This window comes from Pelophylax lessonae (genome assembly GCF_965119305.1).
Source record: "Pelophylax lessonae genome assembly, chromosome: 5".
NCBI classification, from domain to species: Eukaryota; Metazoa; Chordata; class Amphibia; order Anura; family Ranidae; genus Pelophylax; species Pelophylax lessonae.
The window spans coordinates 366,234,196-366,244,855 of NC_138772.1; positions in this window are offsets into that span (position 1 = coordinate 366,234,196).

The window sequence follows — 10,660 nt, forward strand, 5'->3', positions numbered from 1 at the left end:
ATGTCCTATTGAAGGATAGACACGTCTTGGACCCTAGATAGGACAAACCCTCCCTCAAGGGCTAAATCAAGGCGAGAGAAGGTTTTATTAGAGACCAAATGGCAAGCATATGCTCTCACAAAATGGATTCCTGCACTGCAAAACATCAGTAAAGTGAGGTGTCTGCCCAGGCTGCCAAATCAGAACCCAGGCTGCCCGCAGGGGAAATTCTATCCTTCTCAGGGTCCGGGACCGTATTGAAATCACTCAGGATCAATATGTTATCAGTAGAAAATTTAACCAAATGAGCCACTAGGTTGTATAATAGCCTAACCGGTGCTGGAGTGGGAAGGTACAGCCCCACCAAAACCACCTCCAAACAATGTATAACCTCGTGAATAATCATATAGCAGACAACCGAGTCCAACTCCATAGTCAACAACCAAAATTAAAGGGATTTATGTACTAGAGAAATTAGTATACATGGGGTGGGCAAACCACATCAGAGGAGTGTAGTCAGGAGGAGCTAAGGCTGAAGCCACATCTTTACTTTTCTGCATAGTGGCTGGGTTCTGATCTAAAAGTAAATTCTCACCATTGCATGGAAATGTTTTGGGAAAGGTGTATGTATGTACAGTCATACTTAGGTAATGGGGGGAGGGGGGGGTTATACGATCTTAATATCATGAGGTCAGCTCACCAAACCAAGCATAGGGCAAGAGATTGTAATCTGGGCACAAAATCTATCCAAAATGTATAAGGAGAACTTTGTCACTTTGATTAATGTAATATTTTGTTTGTGACAAATTCAGAATAGTTCATTTGTAATGTATTTTTTTTGTTTTATACAGCTGAACAATATAACACATTGTTGTATACCCCCAACAGGCAGGTTAATGCTGATCTTTTTTTTAAGTCATTATTACTGCAGTGCATTTGTCTGGAATGAAATTTTTCTTTCTTTTTACCCATCAGGCCTTCCTTTTGTTCAGTGCCAAGATGAAGGAGCAGATGCGGCACTTGTAGAAAAACAAACCAACAAATTGCAGTTTAAAAGTCTCATGCTATGTATTATTCCCAAAGATTTCTGGCACTATGCAACTGATCCATGCCATTTATTAAAATTACTGAAATAATCACCGCCATGCTGCTCTCTTCTCGCAGCAAGTTAACCTATATTAAGCCAAGCACATCTGAACCTATAATTTATGCAATCTGTTTTAATTTAAAAACAAATCTAACCAATGTAAAATGTTCATAAAGTGTTGTGCCAAGGGTATATAATTTGTGACTCTATCTGGCACTGAGTGTGATAGAGTTCAGAGGAGCAATGGTAGAAAAGAAAATCGATTTTGCTTAATTTTTATATGCAGTTTTAAACTGATCTGCAAGTAGTAGCTGCTTAAAAGAGAATAAAAGCTTAGCTACACTGAAGATTTTTAGCTTACAGCTAGTGAATGAATTCCCCTTATTTGCTCCCTTTTCATCCGTTAATAAAAAATGTAATTGTTTTGCCATATCTGTTTAGCAAGTGCCAAAAATACCTGTTGATCCAGCCAGAGATGATAATGTCTTGTGCTCTAAGCCTGTACTAACTATTACCAGTTATCATTGCTCTTAGTTTTCTCTGTGGACTAAAGAGCAGGGGAGATGTTCTGTAGTCCTAACATACTTCTAATATTAGGGTAAAAATCCTGCTCCCCCATAGACACACTGCAGTGTGTTAGCATTATTACCCCAGGACAGTAAGCAGGGCTGGTCCTACCATGGGTCCCACTGGGTCCATTGCACCCAGGGGGAACTTTGAGAGGGGCAGCAAATTGACACCCAATATTTTTTCTCCAGCAGTTTTTTGTGTTATCAGTTTTATACAGGACGCATTTCCCCAACTTATACTACCACCTGTAGTGCAAACTGGTGAGTATGAGGAGGCAGAGCATCTCCTCCGGGGAATTTCCATTGCATGATTGTGGTGTGTGCAATGACGTTAGACTTCACTGCACTCCATCTCATGCAGGGCAGACTGGATCTTCTATGGCGGTGGCCACAGCAGACACAGGAGTGACAGGAACACAGACAGTGCATGTTTGGTGGTCCGGTCTGGTGGTGAGGTATGACAGAAGATAACAGCATATATAATATTTTTAAATGTTATATTTATTAAAGTTAAAGCTTTTTTTGAACCCCCCCCCCTCACACACACACACACACACACACACACACACACAATGCAACCCCTTAGATGCTGTTGCATGTAAATCTGGTAAATTTAATTTTAGTTTTAATTATCATGATATAAAATAATAGATGTGGGGACCTTTTGGTGGGCGTGATTGTTTTTTTTTTTTTTTTTTTGGGGGGGGTGGGGCAGCATTTTATTCTTGGACCCAGGCAGCACAATGTCTTGGGCTAGCCCTGACACTAAATGTTTTACTGACAGAATCAGCAGGTAAAAATATGGAGAAAAAGTATTATAAAAAAAATGAGTGCATCCACCGTATCTAAGGACTGGTAAGCTGCAGTATAGTAAAGGATAACTTAACTGAAGAACAAAAATATACAGTAATACAGTGCAGCTTACCAGTCACTAAATGTGTTGGCTGTATTCATTTTCTATGCTAAGAACAATTTTAGCAAGTACAGAAAATATATAGCAAATTACTATTAAAACTGCGCTGTCAATAACCCCAAATCTACCAATACAATAATTTAGCCAGCTGCTAATAAAATAATCATACTCCTCAGTACCCATGAATAATAAAAAAACAATAAAGCTACCTCCTATAAAAATTTCAATAGATGTGATATAATCAAAAATCTAATAGATGGTAACTTTAAACATTAAATGAAATATAGTGCAGTCAGTGAAACAAAAGTTCAATAGAATAAAGTCCCAAAATCTTTTACCATGTGCTTAGTGTGTCCGCAAGAGCTTGGAGGCTCGCCAAAATATATTGACCACTTAATTATAAGGAGGTCAAAAATACTTTTCCCCAAAGGGGATGTTTATGCCAGATCTGATATACACCTCCTTCTTTTCGACTCAGATGGATCCTAGATCAGGTTTCTACTCCACTTTATATTTTCCTTAATCCAGGGGTGTCCAAACTATGGCCCTCCAGCTGTTCAGGAACTACAATTCCCATCATGCCTAGTTATGTCTGTGAATGTCAGAGATTTTACAATGTAGTTCCTGAACAGCTGGAGGGCCGTAGTGTGGACACCCCTGCGGCTTAATCCTTTGGCTTGGAGTACATTTTAGAAAGAGAAAAATATCTCCATAGTGCAGTATCTTTTGCAGTGAGAATCTTAAACTTTGTTGATGTTACACTCACTTTTACGCTAAATAAAATAACTTAAACATTTTTTTAAAAGAAATCCTTCTTGTAAAGGGCTCACCAGATAGAGAGGACTCGTTAATATCTGAGTCAAATAAGCCCCCCAAATGGGCTGCATCACATGCCTATGGCCCCAGCACCAATCCTTCCGCATTCACACAGGGAACTCTTCACTATAATATTACACATAGCTTCAGATTTAGGTAAAATTACTAAAGCTCACGAGATGAATGTGGTCCGCTTAACAGATAAGTGAGCCAAAAACACATTCCACCTAATAAGAATACTGTTTTTAAACCAACCACCAATGGTATACATAAAAGGCTCACCAGATGTTATAGACCCCCTTCTTTTACAAAGTGAGTCACAAGTACACTCCACTCAAGAGTACTGTCTTTAAACCAACCACAGGTGGTACACAGTATGTTACAGAACAGGGCACCCCTGAGCAGGTACCTCCGTTGACAGATGCTCCTAGTGCTTCCCGAGGGCTCCAAGCACTCCACCAGACACTGTAAGCACTTCAGACTCCACGAACCGCCGCAGCTTGGTTAGGGTCTTGGCATCTCCTACCCACCCTGTGTAATGTTCCGGTACCTCTGGTACCCTTGTCTCCATATTTCTCCTCTCCTAATTGCGTCCCATCTTGTGTAACAAGGGACGCATATACCTTTAAGACCGGATGACATCATTGCCGAGCGCCGCTATGAGCGGCTATTTCAATCGTCGGTTTGCTCTCACTCATCGCTCGTTCAAACCCACATGTTCATCGCACCTACGCCTGAGAAGTCGGAGCTGCTGACATACCTCCCTTGCTGAACTGAAGCCGGAAACCTCGCTGGTGATCCGTATCTCGCTACGGGATCACCCCTCTCCAATGGACACTGTTATTCCTAAACCTATCTAAGTGATAAGTACCCCGCAGGGGATTCTTGCTAACCAATCTCCTACTGTCATCTACTGCAATTACCAAAGACTATCTGTATCTATCTATTCACTATCATCTGCATAGACTGTTAGCTCTTGGGACTACCTTCAACTATCCTTGCACTAGGTTACTCTGTCTAAGTATACTCCATCTGTGTCCTCTTACCATCTGCACTATACTTGACATCAGAACCTATCTGCTTTACCATCACCTGCAACTCTCCTAATACTACTTCTAGTGCTCACCATACAATAGCCTGTCTCTCATCTATATATCCTCATATACTCTATCCCTCCATTAAACATCTATTAATATATATAGTATATAACAGGCTGTACACGGTGATGAAGTCCTGAGAGTTGGATATGTTGTTCAACAGATTCTCTACAAGGCTACTGAGTGTAATAATTCTGCAGCTGTAAATCCATCCACAAACAAAAACGCATGAACGTTACAGATTGAACGAGCCTTTAAAAAAAATATGGATTCAGCAGAATTATCCACTCATGTACTACAATTAAAACAGCAAGTAGATGCATTGATCCTTGCGCTTACAGAGGTACAAAATGAAAATCAGACCTTGAGACAGCAGCTTGGCCGTCTCACACAGCCTCCTGCTGCTCAGCCCCGTGAGCCTAAGATAAACCCTCCTATAGTGTTTTCTGGTGATCGGAGCAAATTCCGTGAATTTAAAAACGCATGTCGCTTGGTTTTTTTGTTAAAACCTCTAACCTACACCACTGACCAAATTAAGGTTTGTACCATCATCTCCTATTTAACGGGTGAACCCCGGGCCTGGGCAGATGCTCTCTTTGAAAAGGATGATCCACTCCTTAATTCTTATCCCTTATTTCTAGCACAACTTGCTACTTGATATGAAGACCCCAACAAGCAGAGTACCGCTGACACCCAATTACGGGCTTTAAAACAAGGAAGGAGACCTGTTGAAGATTTCGTGGCGAATTTTAAAAGATGGTCCCCTGATTCAGGGTGGAACGACACATCTTTGCGAACGCAGTTTAGGCTCGGCCTATCTGAGGCCGTTAAAGACGAGCTCGCCCGAGCGGATTTACCTGGCACTCTAGAGGGACTGATCCAGACCAGTATCAATATTGACAGACGACTACGAGAAAGAAAGGCTGAGAAGATGGGCTCACCATTTTCCAGTCCTTCTCGGATGTTGCCTGCTGACCCTACTCCTATGGAAGTAGGAATGATACGTCCACCTCTGACCCTTTCTGAACGTGCCAGGAGGAAAACCGAACATCTTTGCATGTACTGCGCATCCCCGAATCATTTGGTAAACGACTGTCCTCTTGTCCGCAGAAAAGAGGGTGAATGTTCAAATGTCTTGCTAGGGGGACTCACAACTTCCTTTTCTAATCCTTATCTTTTTGTTCAATTAACATTGCAGTGGGACCAAACTAGGATCACCACCAAGGCTATGATTGACACAGGATCTTGTGGAAACTACATTGACATTTGTTTTGTCTCCCTTAATAAAATACCTATTGTTTAAAAACCCAAACCTGTCTCCGTTAGTTTTATTAACGGTACCCCTTTATCCTCTGGTCCTATCACCAGTCAGACACAGGCACTTCTTGTAACTGCTGATGAGTCTCATGTGGAGACCACCACCTTTGATGTATTAACTTCACCACATTTTCCAATCATTTTGGGACTTCCCTGGTTACACATACATCAACCAATCATCGATTGGAAAACAAGAACGTTAGCCTTCTCTTCTCACTATTGTGAGACGACGTGTAACCTCCCCACACATGATAGGATCCTGTCTGTGCTGCCGGATGACATTATTCCTAAGTGTTATCAAGATTTATCGGAGGTTTTCCTTGAGAAAAACGCTCAAATGTTACCTCCCCATAGGGACTATGATTGTTGTATCGATCTGCTCCCTAATAGCAAGTTGCCTTACGGACATGTATATCCTCTCTCACAGGATGAACTCTCTCACCTTAAGGAGTATCTGGATGAGAACTTGGCAAAAGGATTCATCCGACCTTCTACTTCCTCCACTGCTGCTGGGCTCTTCTTCGTCCGCAATAAGGACTCTAGCCTTAGGCCTATCATTGATTTCAGACAATTAAATGCCATCACAATAAAGGATCGTTATCCTTTACCTCTTATTCCTGAACTTATCGAACAGGTGCTTCTTTCTTTTCAAAATTGGACCTAAAAGGGGCATACAATTTAATTTGAATCCGTAAAGGGGATGAATGGAAGACGGCATTCAGAACCAGATACGGACTGTTTGAGTACCTTGTAATGCCATTTGGGCTATGTAATGCTCCCGCAGCCTTCCAACGGTTTATAAATGAGATATTCCGAGACTTGCTTGATGTTTGTGTGGTAGTATATTTGGACGATATACTTATCTATTCTCATTCCTTACCTGAGCACATAAAACATGTGAGACTTGTGCTGTCAAGACTACTTGCACATAACTTATATGTTAAATCAAAGAAATGTTTGTTTCATAAAGAGGAAGTACTATTCCTAGGATATATTATATCTAAAAGTGGAATCAAAATGGACATGAGCAAAATATCCTGCATTCTGGATTGGCCTGTGCCAACCACTCGCAAAGCATTACAAAGGTTCCTAGGATTCTCTAATTACTATAGGAAATTCATTAAAAACTTCTCTGCGATTGTGAAACCTCTCACACAACTTACAAGCACGAAGAAACCATTTAATTGGACAAAAGAAGCAAATGGAGCATTCTCTCTGCTGAAATCAAGCTTTACTACTGCCCCCATACTATGCCATCCAGACCCATCCCTCCAATACATCTTGGAGGTAGATGCGTCTAATATGGCAGTAGGAGCAGTTCTCTCACAACGACCAACAAACACCTCACCTCTTCACCCAGTTGCTTTCTTTTCAAAGTCATTAAGTAGCCCCGAGGTGAACTACCCAGTAGGTGAGAAGGAGTTATTAGCCATAAAACTGGCATTAGAGAATTGGCGACATCTACTTGAGGGCACTCAATTGCCAATTCTGATATATACTGATCACAAAAACCTTCAATACCTTCAGACTAATAGAACTCTTTCCCACCGGCAGGTACGGTGGTCGTTATTCTTTCTGAGATTTAATTTTTTAGTAACTTACACCCCCGCAGACAAAAATAAAAAAGCGGATGCACTCTCACGACTAGCCGAGAAAGATTGCACTGAGGTTCCCTCAGTTCCTATAATACCACTTGAGCGTATTATCGGAGTCGTTCGCTCCCTGAAGGAGGAGATTTTGCACAGCATAGGGTTGGATTCACCTCCACCACAACTAACTACTGACGCAGAAGGCTTCCTCTACTACAACGATAAATTATACATACCCCCTACTATGCGAACCAAGATCTTAGAATTGTCGCATGATGTACCTATGGCAGGACATATGGGTATGACTAAAACTCTCAATCTACTCACTAGGCAATTTTGGTGGCCAGACATGAAGACAACCGTAAAAAAGTTTGTTTCATCTTGTGATATCTGTGCAAGGTCTAAAATTGACAACACGAAACCATCAGGGTTACTTTGTAGTTTACCGATACCCCAGGTTCCGTGGCAAGTGGTATCCTTAGACTTCATAGTGGAACTACCACCTTCCAAAGGATTTAACACCATCTTGGTGTCAGTGGACCATCTGACCAAGATGGCACATTTCACTCCTATCCGAAAACTACCTTCATCCAAACAAACAGCGGAATTACTTGTGAAACATGTCTTTAAGTTACATGGTATTCCAAAAACACTGCTGTCTGACCGTGGTTCACAATTCATCTCAAAGTTTTGGCTAGCTCTATGTCAGATACTGCGAATAGAGCGTAAACTTACCTCTCCCTACCACCCTCAGACCAACGGACAGACAGAGAGAGTTAACCAGTGCATTGAACAGTACCTGCGTTGCTATACTTCGTATCTACAGGACGATTGGGCAGATCTCCTCCCGCTGGCGGAATTCGCCTATAACAACGCTACTCATAGCACTACTAAGCAAAGTCCGTTTTACCTGAATTATGGGTTTTATCCCACACTCCTCCCTCCACGTATCTTGCCATCAAGTAATCCAGTGGCATCTGATTATCTTGCCCAGATAAAGGATTCTCTGGGATTACTCAACAATACCATATCTCATGCTCATAGCCAACAAAAAAAGTACTACGACCTCCTTAGGAAACCCTCTCCCCAATATGCCATTGGGGATCTTGTTTGACTTTCTACAAAAAATCTGAGACTAAAAATCCCTAGTAAAAAACTTGGACCTCTATTTCTGGGACCTTTTCCAATAGAGAAGCTTATTGGAAAAGCTGCAGTACAACTCACATTGCCAGTAGACCTCAAGATACATCCTGTCTTCCATGTGTCTCTACTGAAGCCCCATGTTCCTAACCAAGGAATAAGGCCTACTATCTCACCTCCACCTCCTGTACAAGTGGAAGGTGGAGAAGAATTTGAGATAAAATAAATTTTGGATTCCCGTTTCAATAGAAGAAGACTCCAGTATCTTGTACGATGGAAGAATTATGGGCCCCAAGATGACACCTGGCTGGATACCTCCGATATACATGCCCCTAGACTGATTCGCAATTTCCACTCGAAATATCCAGAAAAAACAGTTCTAGAGGCCTTCCGGAGCCGGCCTTAAGGGGGGGTACTGTAATGTTCCGGCACCTCTGGTACCCTTGTCTCCATATTTCTCCTCTCCTAATTGCGTCCCATCTTGTGTAACAAGGGACGCATATACCTTTAAGACCGGATGACATCATTGCCGAGCGCCGCTATGAGCGGCTATTTCAATCGCCGGTTTGCTCTCACTCATCGCTCGTTCAAACCCACATGTTCATCGCACCTACGCCTGAGAAGTCGGAGCTGCTGACATACCTCCCTTGCTGAGCTGAAGCCGGAAACCTCGCTGGTGATCCGTATCTTGCTACGGGATCACCCCTCTCCAATGGACACTGTTATTCCTAAACCTATCTAAGTGATAAGTACCCCGCAGGGGATTCTTGCTAACCAATCTCCTACTGTCATCTACTGCAATTACCAAAGACTATCTGTATCTATCTATTCACTATCATCTGCATAGACTGTTAGCTCTTGGGACTACCTTCAACTATCCTTGCACTAGTTTACTCTGTCTAAGTATACTCCATCTGTGTCCTCTTACCATCTGCACTATACTTGACATCAGAACCTATCTGCTTTACCATCACCTGCAACTCTCCTAATACTACTTCTAGTGCTCACCATACAATAGCCTGTCTCTCATCTATATATCCTCATATACTCTATCCCTCCATTAAACATCTATTAATATATATAGTATATAACAGGCTGTACACGGTGATGAAGTCCTGAGAGTTGGATATGTTGTTCAACAGATTCTCTACAAGGCTACTGAGTGTAATAACTCTGCAGCTGTAAATCCATCCACAAACAAAAACGCATGAACGTTACACCCTGGACCAACGACAAGGCCCCAGGTTCCTGTGGGTGAACCTCTCTTTCCCCAGAGAGTGCAGCACGAACAAGCTCTTACACAAGCTCTTATAAGAGCTTAGTGATTCTCTAAGGGAGTATGGAAGACCATAGCAATCCCTGCAGCAGATTCCCCCAATAACGAGACAAAGCTCCGAGATGAGGGTAAAACAGGAACAACATTTATTGGAAGAACAGAGCACACTTTTATACAGAAATTGGAACATCCTTCCCCCAACAACCGCTTTCCCATTGGTCAATTGTAAAGTACTTGCAGTTCTCACTAAAGTCCTCTCCAGCATATGCAAATGAGGGCTTGAAAATGAGTCAACAGGGATTGGTCAGATAGCTTTGACCAATGCAAGGAGACAGAAGCCCCAGGGGGCAATCAATGTACACAATAGTCAGACACAGAACAATGGTTCCCTAACGAGCCCTCAATACACATTACTCTGCGTGTCAATAGACCGCCCGTCTCCTCAGAACTTCCTGTAATGCCCATATTAGGAGTTGGCTTCCTGTTCCTTACAGTTTACAGGAATACGTTTTAGCTTCCAGGAGAGGCAAGGCTCCATTAGCCACATGTTTAAAGAAACACAAAAAGACACAAAAATGCATAACTCCCAGTCTACTGATCAGAACCCCTACATTCAACCCATCCCCAGATAGCCTGGATCTGAGCGCTCAACATATCCAAACAGCGCTCAGATACCACAAACACAGTCAAATTGCCATGGGGTTTACGTTTAGCCTGGGCTGATGAGAGGGTCCATAGTCCCATTGCAGGAGGCGAGCAACCAGGCTTCTCCAACGCCCAGTGGCGAGATTGGTCTCGTCACACAGTATATAAAAGGCTCACCAAAATGTACGGACCCCTTCTTTTACAAAGTAAGTAACAAATGCATACATTTTGA